The sequence below is a fragment of the Pteronotus mesoamericanus genome, unplaced genomic scaffold, assembly GCF_021234165.1.
Source record: "Pteronotus mesoamericanus isolate MK-2021 breed Mesoamerican mustached bat unplaced genomic scaffold, CSHL_Meso_final scaffold_85, whole genome shotgun sequence".
Classification (NCBI taxonomy): Eukaryota; Metazoa; Chordata; class Mammalia; order Chiroptera; family Mormoopidae; genus Pteronotus; species Pteronotus mesoamericanus.
The window spans coordinates 8514994-8542821 of NW_026555329.1; the positions used below are offsets into that span (position 1 = coordinate 8514994).

At 36.1% G+C, this 27828-nt stretch overlaps 1 protein-coding gene across 1 annotated transcript in view; it reads right to left on the bottom strand.

Annotated features, from left to right (window-relative positions):
• The window catches only part of HDAC9 (histone deacetylase 9), a 608128-nt gene that overhangs the window by 312272 nt on the left and 268028 nt on the right, over positions 1-27828 (bottom strand). The gene's annotated exons all lie outside the window — the stretch shown is intronic.

Genomic DNA, 27828 nt, shown 5'->3' on the forward strand with positions numbered 1-27828 from the left:
CTGCAAGTGGCTTCAGCTGGTGCCCTTCTCCTCCTATCTGTTTGCGTGTGCGTGTGTGTGTGTGTGTGTGTGTGTGTGTGTGTGTGTGTGTGTGTGTCTTTCCCCCTCTCTGGTCTCTCTCAGCTCAAGTTGGCTAAACCTAGTGATAATCCATTTGCATATGAATCAACAACAGCATGGCCCACAGGCACAGAAATAGAACAATGGTCGGCCTGAGCCAAAAATAGGTCAAGCCTGGCCGAGTGATTGGAGCCTGCATTAATGCATTTAAAAATACCCCAGCAAACCCAGCTGTCCAGCCTCTATCTTTCAAACCATAATTCTCTATTGCAGGGCCTTAGAAGCAATTAACTCCTTCCTCCCTCCAAGCTTGCTTTACACACTGTTTCCACACTGGCGATTCGTATCCAAAGAAAGGAAGGTACAAAAAAAAAATTAAGAAACATAATTCTAAGAGGGCAAATGCACATACATTTCATTTCATTTTATTTTTGTACTATGTGTTTTTGGAAGAGAGAGAAGTGCAGAGCTCTGTATTGGTTCTAAAATAATACTGGAAGCTTTTGCTCATAATGTGGTTTCTGCCTCACCCACGCACAGCAATCCTGGTGTTCTATTTTTGCTGCCTGTTTCTTTGGCTACACTGCAGTTGGCTGTAGCACTAGAAGCTTTTCTGCCTTCTAGTTTCAAGACTGACAGGAGATTTAATAGAGGTAGTTTCGGAAAACAAGCACACTCCAGAATAAAATGTTTATAAAGGACTGGCTTGATTTTTTTACTTGCTATTTACAAAAGGCAACTGCCCATTTCACAAATCTAAATATGATGGCGGGACCCACTATCAATGTTATTGCATCCAGTCGTTATGATTTTTAAATTTTAAAAAATAGCTAAGACCTGAAAATGTTCCCTCTATTTCAGCCTCTCAGGCTAAATTCAATTTACCTGCAAAAGGAAAAGAAAGTGTGGGTGCTTTCCTATGGATGGAGGCAGAATTAGTGAACATACATACCTGTGGCTCAATAAATAAATATGCTGAGTCCCCAACTATGAATGTTTTGCATTTATCTCTACATTGGTTGCCTGAAATACAGACCTCACTTTTCTAAAAGAAATAGCATTTATAACAGTTGACCAACACACATTGGGGAATTCACCTATAAAGAAAATGAACTACAGTATATAGTGCTAAGAAGTCTACAGTCTCCAGTGTACACTTAGAGCGCAATTTCTGTATGAGAAATAATTCTCCATCACAAACTGGGTTGCTAGCATCTAGCCATCCCAGGGCAAACATGAAAGTGATAATCCCCCGGTCATGGGAGCTCCGCGCCCCCTCCCCCGGCCCCCGCCCCACCATCGTCAACTACATCGGCAAGAAAATGTAATTCCTAAGGCATTAGGAGCAATGAAAGTGGAAGAAGAAAAAGCAGAATGTTTCCAGGTTCCCAAAAGAATCAGATGGAGGAAGGATCTTAGTCAAAGACAGAGTCGGGGCAGAGGAAAGAGAGGAGGACAAGGGTTTTGGTGGGAAGGAGGAAACCTGTTAAATCATTAGGCGATAACCCACTGCTAAGAAAATGGCACTGAATTTTCCTTCTTTCATAGATTAACGCCTACTTCTTGCAAAATTATATTTGAACAGATAAATTAAACGATTTATAAAAAGAAGGTATTCCAAACTGCATTTACTTAAGCTACACAAGAAAATCTTATGTTCCCATCAGTGGGGGAAACACACACACACACACACACACACAATTTTTAATTCCATCTGGTTTTATAAGTGAATTTTCACTCAATTAAGAGATGGGTATTTAAGATTCACAGGATGGAAATATGGTGAATCTGGCAATTTACCTCCGAGATGATATAACCAATCATAGCATTTTAGGCTTTGGCAGAAATTCAGAGGTTGTCTACAATGGTGCTCAAACCCTCTGTCCCCCAGGAGGCTAAAGTACCTGGGGACCGCTCACACTGTTCCCCACCCAGAAATGGTTCTTCCCCCAAACAGGACAGCCTCGCTGTTATCTGTCTACATTTGGGTATCTAAGATTTCTTTTGAACAACGACTTCTCATATTTAAAAAAATTAATTGAAAACCATTCATCTAATACTAACAAGTTCCCTATTTTGCACCTGAAGAAAGTGAAAAGACTCACTGAAGGCTGTAAAAGCACTCATTGTTGGTAAGCAAGACTAGAAAGTCTTGGTTAGTGTCTAACAGATCATCTCTAACTAAGTAGGTCCAGTGGTCACTGTCTCCAGTCTGCCATCTTGTCCCTAACTAAAATAATGCAAATAATTATCTGAGATATTCAGAATAATGTTTGATATTGCCTATTGATGAAAAATGGAACCACTGTCTAATTGTTTCAGAGTGGCTTGAACAGAATATGCAAAGTTAGTGATAAACATCTGATGGATAACAAAAATTCCAGTATTGCTATAATATACTCATGTATCTTCTGTCATTTTAAGTTTAAATTGTACCTCTCAAACTACAAAAGTCTCCAAGCTTTTTTAATCATAAGAAAATAAAGTAAAATTCCATAAGAATGACTTAGTAATTACCCTATTTCTCAGAGGTTACAGGAAAGGGCATTCCACATAAAATAGCATAAATAATGTGCCTTCTTCATTTTGACCAAGTTATTTAACTTTATGTTTATTTACATTTCATCCCTGCATTATTTCATCATTTTTCCCTATCAGCAGTCTTGTATTTCAATTCCTGATAATGAAAGCTTAGAGTGAAAAGACTTTGGACAATTATCATGAAATAGGTACTACTTGTTTTTGAAAGGAAAAATACGCCTCACTAAAACCACTATCTAGTTTATGGGTTACCATAGTTTCATTATGCAGAAACTTAAATATTTGTAATTTTGAGTTATTTTTTTCTCATATCATCTTAAAAGTATCAGTAAAGAAATGTGACTAGGTTTCTTTACAGGCATTTACAAAACTAATTTATTCACTTAAGAAAAAAAGATATTAAATTTTATATTACAAGAACCCTGAAAACTAATACAAATGTCAGGCTAGAATAGATTGGCAGTTTTTAATATCTCAATATAATAAATTTTAATTCAGTTTAATAAATATTTTGGAAATTGATCTAACATTATAGTTTACATTTCTTAAAATATAAAGTGCAACAGAATAGGAGGGGAAAAAACAGGTTCCCAGTTTAATAGAAAATGGGAATGGGGATCAAATCCTAATTCAAAATGTCATTTAAGAGTGACTATGATAATTCTGATTCTTCTTATGCAGGTATATAGGCAAAATTAAAAACATATACAATATCTATATGGCATTAAAATATTTCCAGAAATATCTTTACATTCCTTGCTCACAATAACCTTTTCTCACATCAGTCTAAGTTGACGGCTGAAGACTCCATTGGAAAGAAGTTTGCATAATTTAATTTATTTTACCACAATAATAATCCTCTGTTCATCTCTAATCAAGCATAGACTTTTCATGCAGTACCCAATCTTGGGATTGTAGAATCTAAGTGCAGTAAGATTTAAAACTCATTTGCCTAAAATACTGAATTGTGCTTTACTGGAAAGCTACAAATTATTCACCAAAAACTGGAGCTCCTCCATTCACTCTCTCATTCATGTTGTTTCTTCTCTCATCCTCACATTTCTCAAACTGCAGTCACAGAAATAAAATTACATACACTTGCCTGTAGGCACCAGACTTGGTTCCTACAGACTCCAAAGGATAAGAAAGGAGAGCAAAAGTGCAGTGTATTAATTTTCATTTTGAGCTAAATAGCTTATTTACCTGAATTTTCTACCTCTTAAAGGAACATCATCAACTCTTATTAAATAGTAAATACTTAATATACAAGTGATTCCTCTCATGAGAAAAACCTAATTGGTTACGAAATGGTCTTCAGATAAGGAAACATTGCCTGGACCCAAGAACAGGTAAAGGGTTTGATAAAACACATGCACAATGTGTGTTTTATATAAAACTAGTTTACACAAAAACAAAAAACAACATCAACAAAAACTCTATAATTGTTGGCCTTGTTTTGATTGAACATAATTTCTTCTCTATGAATGGAGTGTGTTGATCCATGATCTATTCTATTTTTGGGGGGATTAAAAAGCATCAAGATTACATGGGAACTTCTTAGGAAAGCAATTCATTGGGCCCTACCTCAGAACTACTCATTCAAAATTTCTGAGGAAATCTGTATTTTATTGTACAAGACCTCCCAGTGATTCTTATGCATAATAATATTTGAAAACCAGGAGATAAAATCATCTTTTCCAAAGCAATGATTTGATGGTTAAAAATATACATGGATAAAGGATCTTTTTATGGTCCAATTTCACATTAGCCAGGCTAGAGAACAGTATTTCAAAATGAAAATAATTAAAGGTAGGTAAGAGACTGAAGAAGACCGTTAATATTCAAGGTATGAAAAGACCACAGGGGATCGTCCAGAAAACAATTCTGTCATTTGCAGATGAGACCAGTGTCATACACTGAAGGTGACAGGCATGCGTGCACCACCTCTCCTCCCTAAGCCACTTTGTTTTAGCTTCTACTTTTTAATTTGCCTGTTGTACACCAACCCCTTTACACAAAGCTCAGAACAACTGGCCCAGGAGGAGAAAGTGACATGATCACACAAAGTCCCATAAGTAGAGGGACAGGTAAAACATAATGTTCTTTTGATAGAATCGAGGGAAGTTTGTTTTTTCTCTGAAAGTCAATCAATTATACATCGAGCATTTACTGTTTCCCAACCACAGAGCAAGCCCTGAAGATACAAATACACACAAGAATATCCCAGGCTCTACTTTCATGAACTTTTTAGTTTTAGGAGATATACAGTCAAAGAAATTACTATACAGTTTGATAAGAAACTTTCTAACTCTAGATTTTTATATCAGTAACCCTTGAATTTTTATTTATAACCATAGATTCCAAATAATATATTTGCAAGTCTGTTAAGAATACGGAGTGTCATATCATATCTGTCAAATAAGCATTCAATAAATGGTAGCTATTATTACTATAACAACTAATAATAAATTATCCTACGGACCTTTAATTTGTAATTGTTAAATATTTGAAAACTGTTACTGGCCTATTTTTCCAAGGAACTGTATAAATTCTAAAGAAGATTATGTAATTGACTAAATATTGAGTTCCTTACCCTTAGTTACAGATGCTTGGTTTAGGAAATTAAAAGAGTTTTACTTCCTATAATATCACCAGAGCTTAGTATAATATTCTGCACATAGTATGTCACTAAGTATTTGTGCAATAAATAAGTGATTCCTTCTCCACAGGATCCTATTAAGGAGACTAATGATCTGGATCAAGTCACTAATATAATATTCAACACCTCATACTTCATTGTTTTTCATTTTAGCATATTATCTAATTTAACTCTCAATAATTATCTTCAAATCAATAATAAATCGCAATTTTGAAAAGCTAAGTCAGTCCATCTGAAATGGACCATTTGTTGAGTCATAGTTAATATCAACCTCACTCTTCTGCAAGATTCAAACTTGGACCCATCTACCTAATCCCATGGGCCATTACCGCTAGTCTATGGAGGCGGGAAGGGCTGTTATTGGCATTACAGCCACGATGTCATCATTGGGCCAAGAAAACATGACAGCATATTTTATGCATTAATCCTGTAAACCAGAAGGATAAATGAATATTGTGGTCTATTTGGCCTCAGCGACGTTTTCTAAGTATGGACATTTTAGTCAGGACAAGTATCATGGGCCTTTGGGTGTGAACAAATATGCTCATGGAAGTTTGAGACAAGATTGAATTGCAAGGATGTTTTGGTGTGGACAAAATATCTCCATGGCATTATAGACAGGGTATCAAGTATCAAGTATATCAAGGGGATATCAAGTATCAAGGACCTTTTGGGGTGAACCAAATATCTCCATGGTCGTTTTGGACAGGGCCAAATGACGGCTAATCATTATTTCTGTGACTCTAAAACTACCATTTCACATAGGAAAACTATTTCACATTAGTGTAGGTACTAATTACTTGAATGTGAATATCATTACACATCAACCAAGAAATCTTTGTAATGTTTCACACTGATAGAGAAGCACAAGTTCTCTTTTATACAGCATTGATTTTGAAATACAAAAAAATGTTGACTAACCATCCTATGTTTACTGAACTTTGCATGTACAAGGTATTTATAAGACCAAAGAGCCTTAACAGAAATTTTACTTTCAAGACAAAATACCATTTTTGGCTATAGAGCTATGAAAATAAAAATGCTGAGAGAATCCCAGGTAAGTAAAATTAGCATTCTGATCATAACTATTTGGGAGGACTAAAATGTTTAATTTTATATTATTCCACAAAGTAGCTACACCTTAAATATTTATCACCTTGGAAATAAGTGGGATTCTGATTACCAAAATTAATGATTATATGTAGCATCTGGATGAAGTCTACATTTGAGATGTGTGATAAGAGTAATTTCCACATGCTAACATAAATTATAGCAGACAAAAAAAAAATCAACCCAGAGCTTTTCACGTCATTTCTCAGCATAAAGGTCAAGTTGATATTTACCATACCAAACCATTTCAATCACCAAGTTAAATCAAGAGAATGCCAGAATGCCTGCCTCTGAAAATAGCAACATTTTTAAATGTTGCAATTAAATTCTGACTTCATAATTCCATCTCATTGGCTGCCAGCTACCAAATTTAAGAAATAACAAAACCCAACACATACTTTCCTTATTTTTGACTGATCAAAATATTTATAGTAATGGCGTATAACTAAAGTACAAACCCTTGCGATTGGCCATATAACTCAGTTTATCAGAGATCCCATGGGTATGGAACCTTCCCTATTTCAGCGACAAGAAGGGAGAATCATGACCCCTTAGGCCATTCAGGTTCTCAGGACAACCTGATTTAAGAACTTAATCCTTTACGTTCTTTTTTAAACTTCATGCCACAGACAGTTTCTTGGTATCACCTACACAAACCTCTCCTTCCCTACCTTTGCATATGCTGTTCCTCTGATCCAGAATGTTTTCCACTGTTTTCTACCTGGAAAACTCCTTTTAATTTTAACAGACTATAATATCTTTCTTTTTCCCTTAAAAGGTTCTTAACCTTAAAATTAGTATAACAGACTTTCTTTTAGTTCTCACTTGCCAGGTGGATAGTTTTGTATCCTTTTATTTTAATCCTTTGCTTCCCTTTATTTTAAGTATAGCGTTTATAGACAACATACTTCTTGGACTGTGTGTTCCGCTTATCTCACAGAAAAGTCTTGCATTTGTTAAGTTTACAGAAGAAAATTCACAACCCTGGTTGTTTTACCATCTCCTCGAGAGCAAAAAAGTCATAAATCCATTTCGTCCTTGAAAATTCTGCCCAAACATTATCTCCTATGTGAATTACATGAATGTACATGATGTGTTTGATAACTTTACACTTCCCTCCATGCCTGTTTTCACAAGTAAATGTCAAGCAAATAGTTTCTATCATCTTCTGTATCATACCCTCTCCCCTCAATCCACCAAATCTTCCAAATTCTCCTCCAAATCTAACCTTGGGATTCCATTTTCCTCTCAGAAAAGCTCACCTCACATACTCAACTCAATTACTACTCCCATCAGAGAAATACGATGATTATATTATATACAATACTTTTCAGGAAGATACAGTAACTGCACCTAAGTTTCATATCATCAGTATAAAACACAGAAATCAGCCCTGGCTGGTGTGGCTCAGTGGATTGAGTGCCGGTCTGTGAAACGAGGAGTCGCTGGTTTGATCCCGTCTGGTCTCATGTCCAGCTTGCAGGTCCCCAGCTGGGGGTGTGCGAGAGGCAACCGATGGATGTTTTGCTCCCTCTCCTTCTCCCTCACTTCCCTTCTTTTGAAAAATAAATAAATAAAAATCTTTAAAAAAACTAAATAAAAATGTTTGGGAAAAAAACAAAAATCCACAGGGATTATACACTCTATTTTGGTTTATTTTTCTAGAGTTAAACATGAGAAATTACAGGTTTAATATTCTAGGGAGTTTACTTACAGCATTTCCATATCTACGTTGAAACTATTTGTGCTAAAAATGAATTTCAGAAATTTTAACAATTGTTCTTGTGCTTCCCCAGCTCTCCTTGGCTCTGTCAAATGGGCAACCTGGCTCCTGTTGCAATCCTTCTACAGGACAGTGACGTGACTCTTCTAAACACATCAAAGCTCTTATCAAAAGATGTTCTACTTACATTCTCATTGACGAAGGGTTCCTTTTTCAGTTTTAAAGAGATTCTACGTGGTCTAAGCCTTTTGAAGGAGGGGCAATATGTTTGTATATTTTCTAAATCATAGAAGGATATATTCTGGAAAATGTGGGAACATTAGCTTTAGATATTAATTTATATTTGATTCATGAGCACCATGAAATCTCTTTTATATGAATGCAACTACATAAAATTCTAAATTGTGTGGCAATCTGGAAGGGAAAGAGGCTCTGGATTCAGACAGAATTTGACCCGAATTCTGTCTCTGTCACTTATTAGCCAGATATGAGCTGTGCTTGAATAAGTTGACCTTTCTGAGTCAAAATTTCCTCTTCTTAAAAATGGGGATTTTACCATCTGTCTGGCAGTGTTGTTTTAGTATTTAGAAATAGTGAATATAAAATTTCTACCATTATGACAAGAACATAATAGGTCATCAACTCACTATATTGTTCTTACCTCACATTATTAATACACAAGTCAAGAAGTGAATAGTTGAGAGCCTATTTAGACTTCTGTTTTCTGAACTAAGATAATGCTTTTTTCTCAAGATCAGCTATAACTTTGTAAAGTAGAATATAAAGATCATTAGTTTCCACTAGACAAAAATAAGTATATAAACGTTAGATAAGAAAAATCAGAATGGAAATTCTCATCAGATTTATATCATTCTCCAGGCTGATAAACCATGTGTGTTCAACAACGAACTGATTCCTACTGTGAAATAAGATGTGGAAATAACAAATAAGAGAGTGAATGGTATATGCCAGGAACATAGATTAATAACAACACTCACATGAATTCACAACACTCAGAAAACCTTCACTGGGCACAGTGAATTATATCTGTTTGCCATTTCATTTCAACCTGTGAATATCTCCAATCCACAATGTGTCCCCCAGCTAACATTTTCATTCCAGATCCCAGGGACCCTCTAATTAAAAATCAATAGCTAACATCAGTTATTTCAACTGAAGTTATAACAACATTTTTGAAAAATCAATTGAAGACTATTGTCTTATTTGGCTAAAGCTGAAGGACTGAATGAAATTCTCAACAGTGGTTCTCATAAGTTATAAAAGACACTTAGGAAGCCAAATTCACTTAAATCCCAGATCTTAGTTTGGTAAAAATTTACTACTTTTTGATTACTTGAATTATGCATAACTCTGTATTGACTTGATAGAACCCAATCCTAGTTAAAGGAAACTAAAGTCTAGGAGTAAATGATGGAAATTCTCAAGCATAAGTTAATGTCATCCCCTTTATAAGTAGGGAGAAAACATTAGCAGGAAATAAAATTTAAAACCCTCAGATATTTCATTTCACTTAAAATATGTACTTCTCTCAAAACAGGATCAAAGGATCAACCATACAGATAGCATTCATTGCATGAAAACAATTAAACCAATATGGTGGATGAGGAATAAAAACCCATAATTACTTTCAAGGTCTTTACTAAGGTAACTACCTTTGTATCTCATGGTATAACAACTATAACCATATTTTTATACCCAGTCATTAGGGTAAAACTATAATACTCTTTTCTCTATTTTCAAATGAATCATGGATTATTATAATATCTCGAGAATGTTTGAATTATTAAACAGTACATTGACTTTCAGACTTCAAATTGTATATCATTCAAGTCAGTTGATAAGAAAGAGCAAGTTGATAAGAAAGATGATACTAAAAATTCTGAATCTGTGCTATTAAGTATAATGCATAGGCAGTCGTGCTATCTAATGTTTTTTTAATAATAAAATCTATTAACTCAGAACTTTTACATAATTACCAATGTAGCATCAGTCTTAGAAAGTTTGACAGAAAAGAGAGAAAGAATTTTATTTGTAAAAATTTCAAATACCTATAATTCCTGAGGGGAAAAAAAATCACTATGAATATACAGGAGCAATTCTGACTTCCCAGAATAAAGCTTCTTCACATGGGGGTGAACTGATTAAGACACATTAGACACCATGGCCACTCTTGATTCCAAGCACATTCTGCCAAGGATTTTCTTTTTCTTTCTTTCCTCCCTTCCTTCCTTCCTTCCTTCCTTCCTTCCTTCCTTCCTTCCTTCCTTCCTTCCTTCCTTCCTTCCTTCCTTCTTTCCTCTTTCTTTTTTTTTAATCCTAACCCAAGGATATGTTTATTGATTTTAGAGCAAGAGTGGGGGGCAGGGGGGAGAGAGAGCAAAACATTGATTGGGATATGCTCTGTCCAGGTATCGAACCCACAACCTTTTGGCGTACAGAACGATGTTCCAACCAACTGAGCCACCCTGCTGGACTCCTTCCCAGAATTTTAGTATGATCATGACAACAACAATACTACCACACTTCACAAATCAAAATATTCTGCTATCAAATAGTTTTGGGGGGTTCTTTTTCTTTTTCTTTTTTACCTTGTCTTAGTTTTCATTAGGTTCTTCACAATCCCAACTGTGTATCAGTGCTTTTTCAAATGTCCTTTCTAGTAGCTTAAAATGATCTCTCCCTCAATTTAGCAATAGTTACCTCCTTTTTGAGACATTCATTCACACACTTACCTTCAATTCCTTTGTTTTCTCACACAGAAATCAGGTGTCAATTTTCTTCTTACCCCAAACCTAAACACATGTTTCCTACTGACTAGTGTTCATACCCTTTCCCCTTCTTTTATCTTCCTTTGTAGCATATATCTATGCATAAGTCAGGTTTTTCTCCTTTGCCTAATTTCCTTACTGGGAAAACTGTTGCACCAAAGTAACCCTTTGACAAATACCTTAAAAATATAACAGCCTTTGTTCTGTTTTTAATTTTAAGAGTCTCCTATATTTATACAACCAATATTGTTTCCTTTGACAACTTCTGGTTCTTTCAAAGGCTTCCTGGGAAGACGGGGCTTGGGTGTTCACGTGAAGTCAGCCTGACCAGTAGGGGCCGAGTGGCACACCTGCGTGTTAACGTTCACTCTGTAACACTTTGATCTCATGGCCTGGGAATAGCAGTCATGTCTTTTGAATCCTAACATCGTGTCCTTAAAAATGTTTCATGCTGCTCCAGGAAAAATAATAAATAAATATGGCTCAACATGAATTATGAAGGAATGTGTCATAATTATGAAGGAAAAGTATTCCTTCATAAGGCATTTTTTTTTAGTCCTCTAGTAGACTTTGTATCCTCTGTCACATTAATCTCTCATGCTTAAATAGTGGAATAATGTCTCAAGTATTTATTGCTGGAAGATAGCTGAGATCAAGACAAAAAAACAAACAATATCTACGTAAGGAGGAAATAGTTAAAAACACATGCCTGAAATGGGGCACCCAGGGAGACCCTTCCACAGAAGGGCAGGGCATGCTGGAATTTCTGGCAAAAGATCAGGTCCAGAGTTCTGCCCCTGCCTGGAGTTCAGACCCAGACCCCTTCTCTTCTTGCCAGAAAGAGCAGGATCTGATCTTCTCCATGGCCTCAGCTCTGCAGAGAAAATGCAGAGCCGGGTCAGGAGTCGAGAGGCTCCTGGCTGGGCGATCATGCGTCTGGAATACACAGCTGAAACGGGCATTTGATGAACATATTGGAGAAAAACAAAACCCGTCTTGAAATACTTGGCGCTTAAAATGACTCACAGACTATTACGGACACAGAGCCTAATCATTTTTTCTCCAAATAATAGCCAGGGTCTTGACGTGGGGAAGTAAGAACCAGACAAAAATCATCAAGTCATAATGCGGTTCATCCAAAAGAGAAATTCCAGTGGGCAGACTACGCAAAACAAGAAACTGGACATGTGGGAGGTGCTTTTCTCGGCCGGCCACAGCCACCTTCGAAGACTCCTACAGATCTCGCCCCTGTAGGCCTCTTTCTTCCTACTTGCCCACCCTTCCGAAAACCAGCACACCCTTCAGCACCCTCATGGCGAGCGGAGGGTACCGATCCTACCTCAGCATCAGGCTGGCTGGCTGTAGAATGTTTCAACATGACGTCTCTTATTAAACTTCAATTTTAATATCTTGTTATATATTAGAGGCAAGAAGGTACGGGGGAAAAGCAAAGATTCAGATTCAACCCTGTCTACAGGACATTCCATCTTCATGACCCTGGAGTAAGTTATCTTCAGTTTTACCTACATATTGGCTATTATCAAACATCGCTGTAGGAGTATTGCTGCAGTGACATATATAATCCCTACACCAACACGGGTACGTAGTAATTGATCTATGTTAGTAGCTGATTAATTATGTCTTAAACCCTTACTTGCAACCAATTTACTTTGATTTTAGACAAAATTCTAACAGCTCAATTGGCAACAGATTAGCAGGAAAATTGAAAGAAAAAAAGGGTGCTGTTACAAACAGGCAATCTTCTAGTTTAAAAAAAGTTAGAGATGAATTCATAAAGAATAAGGAATATCTTCATAAATATTATAAAGACATAATAATAAATGAGCAGTTGTAAAACTATTCTAAGGCTTACAATCTAGTATAATTGAGTGTTGACACACATAGAACTATTAACACACCTCAATATTATGTAATACAAAAAACCATTAACATATTATATAATATTAGAATAATGTAAGTAATAATGTTAATGATAGCTCTGGGTGATGTTTAAACTAGATAAAGTGTCCTCCATTTAAGAAGTCATGGATTAAAGACAACACAGAAAAATTGAACATTGAGACAGACTGTCCAATGATAGAAAAATATCAATATTAATTTTAATATGAATCTAATATTAATATTTTGGTTGACAAGCTAATTTTAAAATGTATGTGGAATATCAGAAATTTAAGGAAAACCATGCCAACTTTGAAGGGGATCAAAATGAGAGCATGTGCCTTATCAGCCTTCAAGACTTATCCCTTAAGTTATAAAGACAATGTATTATTGGTTTAAATATAAACGAGTAAGAGAAATAACCAAAGAGACCAACAAATGTTAGGCCGACATATACATATAAAAACTTTACTATGTTAATATTAGCAATATAGATAAGTGAAGATTTTCAATAAATAGTGCTAAGATAATTGGTTCTCTATATTACACTATTAGGTCCCTATATTAAAATACACACATACCCTGTCACAAAATCAAGTCCAAGTAGATGAATAATCTATATTCAAAGAGCAAACTTTACAAATTTTAGAAGAATAAAATATAAAAGAATATGTTTAAATCCTTAGATCAGGGATAGATTGGTTAAGATACAAAAAAACCCCACAAATCATAAAGGAAAAGATTGATTAATGTGACATAAGAATACAATTGTGCAAACACACCATTAAAATAGAAAAAAATAATGACATTGAGAGAAAACATTTACAGTGCATTTAATCAACCAAATATTAGTATTCAGAATATAATATTTACAAATCAGATGAGATATGATCCAGTAATAAAGCAGGAAAAAGATAAAAATAGGCATTCACTGAAAAGGAAACTCCAACATCCAATTTAAGTATGAAATGTTCAAAATTACTAATGATCAGGGAATTAAAAATTAGTCCATAATGAGATACAATTACAAATCCAGCTGCTAGGTTAAAATTGAGTCTAATAATAAATACTAAGTACTGGTAAAAGATCTTGAGTAAGAAGAACTCTTATACATCCATAGCTAAAGTTTATTTGTTACAAGCATCTTATTTAAAAATTGCTAGATTTTTCTGAAAACAATTTCAGTTTGAAGTAGCAAAATTTTGTATTTTCTAAAGCAGCTAAATATTCTAGGTACCTATTAGAATTTTAGGTAAAATCCTAAATTGAATCTTGGTTAAGCTTATTTTTTTTTCTCTTTCTTTCCGTGTGTGTGTGTGTGTGTGTGTGTGCACGCACGCTTAATTTAAATGTATTATTTTCCAGATTTTCTCATTGCCATTCTGCTGTCAACAACAAGAAATTACTATGGCACCTGAAATAAAAGTTGATTCCCAAATTAAGGAATATAACATAGAAGAGAAGAGCTAGTGTGCAGCTCATCATCTCAAGGGTGCAGGGCAGAATTAGTAAATGCATAAATTGCTCTTAAAAGTACAGTTTCTTTTCCAGAGATGATTACTGCTTAAAGGAAAGTTTCATGTCTGTTGATAGCCCTCAAGCAATTAAAGTATTGACTTATTCTTGTCTGTAGTGTAAAAAGCAAGAATCGTTAAAAATAGATATAGTCGTAATAGGCAGACATGTTTTAACTTAACAAAATGAAAACTACTAGAATTCTTATTTAAAAATATCTAAATAAATATGCCACTGGCAGTTGGGTGGAAGAGAGTCATGCTCTATGAAAGGTTATTATAAATCAAAGAAAATGTATACACATTCTACAGTTCTCTTGATTTTCAAAAATATTTGAAATAAATAAAATTTGAGAATAATGACAAATATTAGGAACCAATATAACCATTAAATTCTGGAAATCTCACTTTTAAGTGTCACATATTCATGAATGCTAGAAACCCTGACCAGAAATGAATTTTGAGACCATCTTGAAGCTCTTAAATTATAAAAGTATATTTTACTAATAAAGAAATATTGTCTCTATATGAACAATTTGATCTTAATGAATACACCATCTCAACTATATTTGGTAAATGTAATCTTCTGGTTCCTCACAGAAATGTATGTGTGTGTGTTTGCCTGTTTATATACAAAACTAATTACCTCCTCTGCCATCCTTGGTTGAGAAACCTTGACACAGTGGATATTGGGTTTTCCTTGACAGGCTTGTTAAACTCTCAGTTCATGGGGACCAAGTTAGCTCTCATAGGTTATTATTATTTCCATTACATTCCAGTACTTAGGGAGCTAACTCAAATAAGAGAATACAGAATCTATTTCAGATCAATAGTTGATGGTGATATAATTAATTACTTAAGTCTTTTGAATGAAAGATCTATCAGAATACCATGTTATCTTTGGAGAAAGCATGAAACATAGAGGTGAATACTGTCAGTACTCACCTAAGCACTGTTCTGGGGAGTAGGTGTTAAGTCCCAGAGGTTGGTGAATTCCTATAATTAAAAAGAAGAAGTCCTATTTTTCTTGCTAGCAGAACACTTCCCTAGGAATTGTTCAGTGAAAACCCATTTGGTATGAAAGATGAAGCTCTTCGGGTGGCAAACTTAAATAGCAAAACTTTGATAACAGGAGAAGGGTTTAGCCAACTGTAGGCTTTGATTTTTGGGGTGGGAATACAAAACTGGAATCCGAGTTTAATTGCTCAGGACCACAATAAATTCCAGGGGCTGTGTGGACACAGAATCAGGAAAAGAAACCCACAAAAAATAGAGATAAGATTATTGGCTGCTAGGGAGAAATACTATGAAAAGAACCTAGATATTAAATGAGGATTTTCAAATGAAGTTTCACTTTGTGGTGTTCATTAGACTGTCCTCTGTAGTGGTCTAAAATACTCACTAGTTTTTTAAACCTTAACGTACATGGAGTTAAAGTTGCCTATTGGGATAACGGAACAATGTCCAGAAATGGTCGCACTGGGTTTGGGCCCGATCTGAAGCTCTCCGTGGTGGTCTTGCCAGAGCTGGGTCAAAGAGGCAAACCATCCAGTCATCCCAGCCTCATGTTATTAAACATTCAAACCATATAACTAACAAGCATGGTTTTCAGTCAAAATTCTGCCACCAACCTGCTAATTATAATCCAGTTTCCCAGAATGTGTTGGTCAGAGGTCATGAGGGTACTGTCCCCTGAAGTAATACTTTTCACAAGGACTATTCATTTGACGCTCTGGTTGAATCCACTTGTCTCTGTGGGCACTGCTGATGTGAATTTGTCAAGGTAACACCGCCCTGTGGGGGCACGCGAACAGACCCCTGCAGTTGATAGGGCTGCCTATGGCAAACAATCTTTAATCAGGGTTTTCTGAAAACACTTCCCCAGCAGAGTTGCATAATTTACATAAGATACCCACATCCAAAATCATAATGAAAAAGTTCAAGTTTGAGACTGTAACAGAGGGAATTCTTGATTTCAAAGAAATGGCCCATCGTTTATAATGGTGATGGAAAAATGCAATGGGAGGTTTGCCTTATAAATACATAGTTGGGTTTCAAGACCCAAGACCTAAACTGGGCTATAAAAACTGTGTGTAAAGGGGCTATTGCATATCACTGTACAAAAGAACATTCCTAAGTAGGACATTTTAAGATCATACAGAGATACATGAAGAATAAATGCTGAGACCACATGGGATGCTCTGGAATATTGATCTTAGTGGATTTTGCTAATATTTTGCTGTTTATGACTGACATTCACAGAAGCTAGATCCTACTACAGTCATTCCAGAGAAAATTTCCCTGCAATGAACAAAGCCCTTTTGTACTTCTGGTAAAACATGACTCCACTAAGGCAATTAGCTGTTTTAAAAATAAACTAATTCATTTTGGAGATCTGACATATAATTATGCAGCTGCATGGATGGGGAAGGCATGGTTACTGGCTAGAGTGTTAGTAAAATTAGAAAAAAATGCATCTTCATGCTGACAGCTAAAGCACTGATTTAAAGTCCAATTGGCACCTTTGCCTTGTGTGGAGCTAAAAAATGAAACTCTTTCTAAAATAATACAAGAAAAATTCTGATAATGATAGTAAGATATCTCCAGGGACAGAGGGGATGGTAACTAAAAATATTTATCCAGAGCTTCTAAGAAGTTTGGCATCCTCTGCAAAATTAACTCTTCGATCTCCATGAAAACATGACTCAGAAAATTTAACTCATTCGTACCATAGCCAGAGCTGCTCCGTACCAGTGCCAGAAGCAGGCCACATGGTGAGAGGATATTTGGTGTGGGTTCAAGGGCAGTGGCAGAAGAGCTAGGGGCTCTTGGTCCACTTTCAGAGGTTTGTCACTAAGGCAGCAGTTTCCTTGAGGGGAAAGACAGCCTGGCCATCACCCACTCCAGCTTTGCTGGGCAAAGGGCCCCACCTGGCCTGACACTGCACCTGCTCTTGCTGGCGAACATACAGGGCAAGTTCACACCATAGGATGAACATTATTTTAAAGTTTAATAACACCTATTTGATTCTTTCAATTATATTATGTGCTTCCCACTGAGTGAAGACAATAATATTTGCATGATGTCTTTCTAGATTTCTCTTTCTTTTGGTTATTCCTTCTTCCTTTCCTTCCTCTCTACTCCCTCTTCCTCCCTGCCTCAAACCCTTCTTTTCTCGCTCCCTCCCTCCTTCCCTCCCTCCCTTCCTTCCCTCCCTCCCTCCTTCCAAGCCTCCCCTTTCTTTTCTCCCTTCCATATAGTACTATTTTCATTCATGTTTCTTCCTCTGGGTATTTCAGATCCTTGGTATGAATATTTTAAATCTCATTGTTTTTGCCTCTGACATTCAGATTTCTAGTGTTGTCTTTATTAAGAAGTAGTTCTCTAATATCCTGAAACTAGGTAATATGAATTTCAGCTCAAGATAAACATAAAATAATCATTACCTATTTCAAACTTGCTTTTAAATTATTTGAGAGTGTAAAGACTTTTATAACTTGGTAATGAATCGGCCCAGAGGGGAGGAAATCTGTAGTTCAAAGATAATGAAACATAGACAAATAAAAGAATATATTAAAATTCTGGTATTATAAGATGTTACTTTTTCAGTATCATTTTGATGCATTCTAAACATTAGATGCAAACTTTATTTCTTCAAAGTGTGTTTCCCTAGGTCTCTGATTTCAGCAGCTTCACAGAGTCTTCCCTGGAGAAGACAATGGCGGGAGGGTCCCGGGGAAAGCCAGATGCTGCTGGGGGCTCTCCAGGTAGAGAACTGAGCTAGGAAATCAGTCCTGCTCACCCACATGTGGCTGGGATTCTGTGGAACATTTTACTTATATCATTTAAGATTTACAAAAAAAGGTGCAAGAATAGCACAAAGAACTTAATTGCACCTGATACACAGATTCACCAATATTTGCCACTGTGTCACATTACATTGCTGTTTTAAATTTAATTTAATTTTGCTTCCCAAGAATGTTCTATACATGAATACAAAAAAAAAATCGTTGTGAGATAGTATTAGCAAGGTTCAAGGCTCAAAAGCAGGGTTGGGCAGAAAGACAGAAACAGGCTTCTCCATACAAATACTGGGATGCCGCCCCCTCTCTCTGAGTCCTCTTAGATGGCCTAAGACCATATAGGATAAGAAGCTGAGAAGCACCAGGGCCTGGCGACATCTAGTTGTTTCATTTCTGAATTTTAGGTAATATGTGTGGAACACCATCAACTCAGACAGGAGACTTATTTTTGATTCTACATTATTTACTGCACATTATTTATTGTGGAGCTCATACAGCACAAGGTCCATCGTAGACTCTACCGAAAGAGGTCAAAAAATTTGATTTGTGAACTATTTTAAACCTACTTAAAGCTATTTAAAATAATTTCATCAACAGGTTGATTCATCAGTGTGAAGCTCTAAGGAAAACATAAAGCTTTAGTCAATGAGAAGTAACCAATTGTGTATTATAAAAGCTATGAATAATTATGTATGCTGCCCACACTATTGGGGTGGGTGAGGGAATCAAGGTTGCTAAAGACAACTCAACATATCTTTCATCTTCAGATTTACTTCAAAGTTTTCCAAAATAATTCCTCTTCTAAGGTTGGGGGTCATTTTAGTGGCTGATGCTATGGTTTGGGTTGTGCAACACTTTTCAGAATTGTGGCTGTTGGTCTATATGCACACACATGTGCATTGGGGCTGTGGGGGTACATATGAGTAGAAAAAATATACAGTCCCATACAGACTTGTGAGGCTAATGTATATGTAAGTATTGCCACCTGGGCAGAAATTAGAAATGATTGGGTCTTATAAAAGGATGATCCAAAACTAAGTGCTCTGAGTTAATGTTAAGAGGTATGCCCTGCACTAAGTTTCCATTATACCTGCTACATAGCACTCCTTCCCAGCCTGGTAGAATTCTCTGCTGAGCTGTGCAAACGCAGAGCAAGCACAGGTAATGAGAAGGGTGATCCAAGATCCAGGAGATCAAAGGTGCTTCAAAACCCCAGCACCCTTCTTAAAGGGGTGTGTTCCTGGGACCAGATATTCAGTCAGTACAGTAGTCTCAGCTCCCCACAATCTGAAGTGTACAGATGGCTTAACTTTGTTCTGCCAGCTTTGCAACATACACCAGATAGGTGAGCCTTCTTGGATTACTGTACCTATGGATTGTTGCGCATCAAAGATAATTTGGAAATTGCAAATCGGCATTCATTTGTTCAATGACCACCTAGCATATCGGGCAGTATTCTAAACTCCCAGGAAAGGCTAGAAACAAAGCCCATGTCCTCAAGGGGCTTACTGTCCAGGGGGAGGGTAAGACAATGACAAACAAGAACACAAAGAAGTGGGATTCCAGAAAGTGATCAATGCAGCAATGAAATAAAACTGTGCAATGGGATGCTGAGTGACTTAGGAGGCATGAACCATTTAGAAAGAGGGTCAGTGAAGTCATCTCTCTCTCTCTAGGTAAGACTTGAACTGAGATTGGAAACACATGAAGGAGCCAGCCTTGCAAATATGCAGAAAGGGCACCTTCCAGGCCGAGGGGACAGACCCTCTGTGTCTGCAGTGAAACCAGGCTGGTAGAACTGCAGCAAAGAAAGGAGTGGGGAGAAGTGAAAAAGGTGCCTTTGGAGAGGAAAGCAGTCAGAGGCTTCCAGACTGGGGAGATGAAAACAGAATAAAGGGAGAGTTTGAGAGGCTGGGTACAGGGGAGGTGAGGTCATAAATTGGAAAAGCACTTCATTCTCTCTAAGAGCCGTCACGCTGCAGAGCAGGCCCAGGACCATGTTGTGACACTGCCTGTCTGGGTGGCAGCTAATGCGGAACAGAACCAGAGATGAATAGATTAGAGGGAGTGGTCTAAGTATTACCCGTGCTATTTTTTACCTTGAAATTTGATTTGAAACCTGCCACTAGCAGACTTTTCTTGGAAGTAGGCAGGGATAGGTATTATAAATAAATGTGATCTAAAAGCAAAACCAGGACTGAAAAAAATCAAATCTTCCAGCTAAATGCAGCCAAAGCAGGGTTCCAAATCGAATCTGCAGGTCTGGAGGAAGTGCACAGCAAGTAGAGAGCAACGCCGGCCACCGCACAGCGGCCCTGCAGGGAGAAGCGCTGCACTGGCCCGTAGAATTCTGCGGCCTGTAGCATGTGAGCAGCACAATTTAAAATACGGGAATGGGCATTAGAAAATCAAAGTCCATAATCACGTCTTTTTTTTTTTCTTTAAGGCACCAAATTAGTGTGTCTAAACCAGCTGATTCTTCCTACTATCTTCATCCCGCTTGCACATCCTTTCGGTAAACGTGTCTGATTTTCTCCCTTCCTCGGCACCCAACCCAGGTTCTAAGTAATTAAACAACAGACACACAATGTTAGCGGGACAAGTCCCAATCTCTCTCCAGGAGTTTAAAACCAGCACAGAGCGCGGCATATGCCAAGGCCGGGAGGTGGGAAAGAGCGGGGGCTGAATTGTGTGGGGTGGGATTCCAGAAGACGGTCCCCAAACTCTTGCTAAGCTCTCGCCTAACTCATTTTCCTAATAGATACCTTTTATTTACGTCAGCCATATTGAGTTATATTGATTACAGCCAAAAGATCTTCAGTTAACATAATGATCAGTTCATACCAGTGTCATACTGCCTAGGAACTGGGAATTCTGGGAAACAACAGAGTTGAGGGCAGGATTCATAACCTCAAAGTTACCCAAAAGGGAGCGAACGTTACATAAAAACTAAAAGAGATGGAATAAAAAACAAGAGCACTGAGCCCTGGACTTGATTGCCTGGATATCAGACACAGGGACACTCAGGCCACTTGGATGCAGAGCTTGAGTGTATGTTCAGAGAGGAGAAAGGGAAATGTGCCTTTGGTTCTTCCTGCAAATATTTACCAAAACACTTACCCTATGCCTGGCACCAAACCTATACGCAGATGCTGGAACTATAGCCGTAAACAGGTCCTTGCTCTCTTAGAGTTTCCCTTTTCAGACATTAATGCAACAGGAAGTTTCCCTTGATATTTCCTGGTCAATTTTTTGAAATACAGGTTCCACCCGCTAAGTGTAATGATCCACAAACTTCAAAGTAGCCAAGCTAAATGGACATCCTCCCAGCACACTGGGAAGACAAATTCATGCCTCAGGTATCCCAGTATGTAAAGGAAATGGAAGTTCTCAGACTGAAGTGGAAACAGTAAATAATAAGAATATTGATAACTGAGTAAACATGCAGATTCCAAGGGTTTATCTCTCTGGAATCAGATTCCAGGAGGTGTGAGAATTACTGTCTTTGCATTTTTACTAAATGCCATGTCATGGGTAACATGAACTATAGCAAATATAAACCTTGGTCTGTTCTCTAAGTATTACTGGAAAACAGCCACATCTGTTCCTTTACATATTATTATGTATTACATCTATGATTGTTTTCCTGCTAAAAAGCAGAGCTGAATAGTTGTGACAGAGACTGTATGGACTGCAAAGCACGAAATATTAACCATCTGGTCTTTTCAGAAAAAACTCTGTAACCTGTGCGTTAAGAGATTCTCGAGCAGCCTCCTTAACCACTAGGGAAATATTCTTCTACCTCTGTATCTTAATGATTTCCAAAACAAGTTAGTTTTAATGGAATAGTAAGAAATTGAAGATTCCATAACTGGCTAAGCACTATGAAACTAAATTCAAGGAAACATAGCGATTATCCATGGAAACTACAGTAGCTTCAAATAAGTGATTTGTGTTTTGTTTCTTATTTCTCAAATTTAAAGAAATCTATATTTGTGTCAGAAATCATGGAACATTGATAAAATCACTACTAATTAGCAACACATAGAGACCACCTCCATTACATTTCTGACATATTTCCTCATAGTCCTCTTTGTAAGTGGTTTACTATATGCAAGAGGATATATTTAGATGACATGATTTTATTCTTGAAGTTCATCTTACCGACAATTCATTAGATGTAAAATAAATACTATGGGTGTCATTAAAGCTGAGTTCTCTCTCCATGAAACTGAACTGCATGCAAGAAGGGACTGCAACTCACTTATTTTTTATTTTCACAGCAACTAGGAACCTGCCTGGTACTTAGAAGGGACTCAGAAAATGTTGCTTGAATAATAAAGAAAGCTACCAGACATTTATGTTCTTATATGCAGTCCCGCTCGTGGGAACTCTGTGAATTGCTTCCATTCATGAAATGCAATGTGGTGCCACTAGGTTGTTACTATTGAACACCTACATACTTTCTCGTGCTCTTTTGAGCTCCCTCTTAGATGTGTCACCATTTAAAATATGCTTTTTTTTTCTTGTTAATGGGAGTTTTGCAAGGTCAACCCACAGTTTCCCAAAATAACACTGTATCTGGTGTTTCCCAGAAATAGCATATAAAAATATGACATTTAAAACTGTCCTTTGATTTATGAGATCTGTACTTGATGGTGAATAATAGTGAGAAGTCCCCAAAATTGAACATAAAAATTTACTGCTCTTTTCTGAAGTGAAAGTGGCAGAATATTACAAAGAAGCTAACACTAGTGCTCTGTCAACACACACACACACACACACACACACACACACACACACACACACACACTCACACACAAAGTAGTTCCACAAACAAAAATCTTCTCACCTCCTCCTAGGTTTTGATTTAGTCACACTGGCCAGTGAAGTAAAACTAGACATTACAAAAACCTGGTGGTTTTATTTTCTATGGAAAAATACCAAGTCTGCCACAATTATGTTTGCGTCTGAATTAATATAGAGTAGGTGATTATAAAACTTGAAGGCATGGTAGGATGACTAAGAAGCACACACACACATACACACAAAAGTCTGGAATGAGACAGATAGCTGAGGTAGCATGACTTCATCTTTCTAAACATATACAGCCTGACAACAAAGGGATTTGCTTGTTTTTTTATGCTTATTTTTATATCAACTGCCTTTCATCTATACAGTAGTCTGGAGGTACAGAGGAAATGAAAAATAACCAAGCATTTAAAAAATGATATTACTCAGAAATCACTGCATACTAAATAAGTTTCTCATGTTTTGTAGGTTGATTCATTGCCATTCATAAAATGATTTTGTGAGAAATAAATATTGATTTCTATGAGGTGCCAGGCTCTCTGCTAACCTTCTGTGATAAAACAGACATCATACCCGTCCTCGTGGCATTTATATTCTATAATTGGGAAATGATATTTAAAAATTTGTACTTTCCAATGGCTAAAGCTATGTCAATTTGAATAAGAAAATAAGCAAAGTAGTATTGAAGTATAACAATAAATAAAATAGGAATATAAAAGAAGACCTGGCTAAATAATTCAAATATATTATAAGAGGATTTTGTTTTAAAAAAATGGAAAATTTAAATAAAATGGACAAATTCCTTAAAAAATCAAAACACATAAAACTGACATAAGAATAACTAAGAAAATCTGAAGTCATAAAACCATTAAAAAATTGAACCCATAATTAAAAAATCTTCCCAACAAAGAAAATTCCAGGTTTCACCAGTAAACTCAACCACAAAATTAAGAAAGAAATAACTCTATATTCTTCAGGAAACTGAAAATTTTGGGAATACTGACCAACTAATTATGCAGATATATCCTGATACTAAATCTGACGAAAGGAACCCAAGACAGGGAAATTATAAGGTAGTCTGATTCATGAACATAAAAACAGAAATACTACACAAATGTAGATGTGAAACCCAGACATAAATAAAAAGAATAGATTTAATTTTTTTTCTTTTAAAATTACAGTGAACTTCAGGGAAATTCTAATTACAACCAAAACCACCTACTGGCATGGCTAAAATTACATGACTGATGCACTGAGTGTTGTCAAGGACATGGAACTGCCAGCACTCTCAAACAGGTAAGCAGAACCATAAATTGATAGCAACCACCCTGGAGAACTGATACTGAGTATTACATTTGAATATACTCACATTCTATATCATGGCAACTCAAAGTGCAAATGCATGCTCCAGGTACATGAACAAAAACTTTCTATAACAGCATTATTCAGAATTGGTCAAAACTGGAGACAACCTAAATACCCATCAACAGCAGAATGGTAAATAAATTCTGATCCAGTCATGGAGTGGATACTACATAGCAATGAAAATAACCTAAAGGTATAAACAATACTATGGCTGAATCTCACAAATTTAAGTGGAAAGTCTAGTCACAAAACAATGGACACCATATAATTGCATTTATATGTAGTATATAAAGAGGCAAAATAATATGGCATTGCCAAAAGCAAAGTAGAGGTTAGTTGTGGGGAAGGGGGTTAAACTAGGGATTGGGAGGGGGTCTCATTACCACCTTATTAAGTGCTTGCATATTCTGTTTCTTCATCTGAGGGGTTACAACTAAAATATGTTTATTGAGCACTTTTCTGTATGTGGGTTTTACCTTACTAAAAAAAAGGAAAAAACAAAACAAAAAAACCCCTTAAAACAGCATGTTTTAATAAGAGAGTAATAATGTGAACATGGTATCAGAGTAATATTACTATGCAGTTATGTATAAAGAGTGGAAAAGTACAGGAAACCAAGAAGATAAGAGGCTGTAACAAATCAAATACTGGGAGATGACTGTGTAAGTGGTATTGATAAAACATCATTATTTGAAAGGTTAAGACACATCTTTATACAACAAATTTATAATTTCCAGCCCATTATTTTTTAAATGTTAAGATTGGAAGTTTTAAACTCTGAGGTTTCTGATTCAATAATTGGTGAAAGACATATTAAATTATAATAATAAGTACTCAGTCAAACATAACCACTTACTAATATAGTGACCATGAGCATATTACTCAACTTTCCAGGCCTTGGGTGGAATAAATGAGGTAATTTATGTAAGATTATATAATAAGCTCCTTTATTGTGAACTATCATCATCATCATCACCATCATCATATAAAACTGACTAAAGTCATATTAGTTTAAACATTTTTCGTCTCATAATCTTTTCAATCAAATAATTCAATTTATTCCAGATTTATTATTTTTTCTTAAACAAAATAAAAAAGGCAAATGCATCCGAATCACAGCCCTCATCTGTATTTTATAAGCAATAAATGGGTAAGGACGCCATTGTTTTCCCCTAAAAGATTGTTCTTACTTAAATTGCTTAAACTGCACTTAATCATACAGTTAGTACTGATAAGTCTGCAAAATAAAACAAAACCAATCACAAAAGATTTAGTTTTGGTCAATTGGGGAACAAAAGCCAAACAAGAAAATAAATTTCTTCTAAAAGTTTATGAAAAAATCTAACAGTAATTCCATGAAACTGATCTTAAAATAATTGGGGGATCTGTCTTCAGATACGGCCCCACAGATACAAGTAGGCAATGCAGCTCTTAACAAAGTGACAACTTCAGTCCAAATTTGCCAGGGAAAAATATGATGACAGAAGAAAAGTAGTTGCTTTGCCTAGTACCAATTAAGTATTTTTATCTAATAAAAAAATAGAAATCCTATGATCAAATAGCAGATAGCATAATACCGCTATGAAAAAAAAAATCATGTGCAAATGTTACATAACTAGTCTACAATTTTATAAACATTTGAGGAAAGACTGGATTTAACTAAAACTATTTGAGCTTTCTTGGTGTTTATCTCTATTGTAACCAAACACTTTAAAATCCTTTAATTTTACAAGAAACATTTTCATTAAAAGTCTTCTTTTTAAATCACTTTAACAACTTACCTAAAATTACCATCTATTTCAGCATTGTGTAGCAGACTTTTATTTTTAAATTTTATGAATTTTATAATTTATAATAGGATCAATCTGTGTCAAAAAAGAGTTAATTTACATTCGAGAGATCATTTTATTAGTCGCCCAGTGTTTTACGAAATACTTGGGACTCCAAATATTTTTGACCACAAAATCCATGCATGTGTGTAGAGATACACACATGGATTCTGTACACATATAATATGCACACACTCACTCACACAGAGATGAAGCTTTTTGCTAGAATTTGTCTGACTTTGTTATTCTTTTCCACAGTTAATAGGGTTCCCTACAGAAAGAGCGCCACTAATTTAATTTTCTTTTTGGCTTTTTCACTCTTCTCTAAAAAACATTGTTTATTTTCCAGACTCTATTAAACAGGTTGAGTTGCAACTGTTAGTCATAGTAGAGCATTAGGTTGCTTTTTAAATCTTTCTGCTTAATCCACCTTACAGGAAAACATAGTAGTCTTTCTCTCTAAATATTTGCTATTACAGTTCAAGAAAATCCACTCTTGATACCCTCGAATGATGTCGAAACCACAAAATATAGAAACCTATGACTTTTGCAGCCTCAGATGCAGCTGTTATATACCATAATCCCACACAATTTTATATTATTAAAAAAATAATTGTTGGCCCTGGCTCAGTTGGTTGGAATGTTGGCCCAATATGCCAAGGTTGCGGGTTTGATCCCTGGTCAGGGCACATAGAAGGAGCCACCAGTGCATGCATCAATAAGAGGGACAACAAATTGATGTTTCTTTCTCCTCTCTTTCTCCTCTGTCTCTCTTTCTCCCTCTCCCCTTTCCTCTCTCTCTCTAAAAAACAAAAGTCAAGCAATAAAAATTTTTTAAATTTAAATAATAATTGTTTATTTTGTCCTGAAACCAAGCTTGGCCACTGTCAAAAGCTTTATTTCTCTTTTCTGATTCTATAAAAGTTAAACTAAACACCATGAAGTATCATCTCTATGGTCAGGGGCTAGGGTTATAGACTGTGCTGATGAAGAACTGTGATTATCAAAAGTGAACATACTGTGGGACATTCTCAGTCCTAAGTTTACTTTATCCATAAGCAGTGTCCAAACCGAAAATCTGAAATAGTCTGATACAGGAAAATGTATGAGGTTTGGAGATTCTGTAGGTTAGAGGAATGTTTCTCAAATATGAGGACTGGAAGGCAGATATGCTGTCAGAAAACTAAAAGGCAATTTCCTTTCATTTTAACAAGGAAGTCATCTGAGGGAACCCAAAGGGGCACACCATCTTCAGAGAACTCTAGAAAGCTTCAGTACAATCCCCCTAATTCTACACTGGCAAATGTTAATTTGTAATTTGAACACCATGAAAATTAGATCACCGTCCTAAGCAGGCTGACTCATGGCAAGCCAGTGAACACTGGGGGCCAAGGGCCATTTTCTATGGTTTCCATTAGTCAATTATAGTCAGGAAAATAGAGCTTATCTTGCCTATTTAAAAAAAAATTGACTCTTCAGAAAACAGCCTCCCCCTCATAGAAAATGGAAAAATAAACCATTTGATCATATAACCTACCAAAAGGCAATATTTATTATTTATGTATTTTTTATCCTTTTCTTCTTTCGCTCGTACTATTTCGATATATTGTACTACTATGCTTTCCAACTCAATTCTTATTATGCTACAACAGCTTCTGAAAATCATCTGAGAGAAGAAGAATTAATTCTTAGCATTTTAACCTCTGTCTGACATATATGTTAAA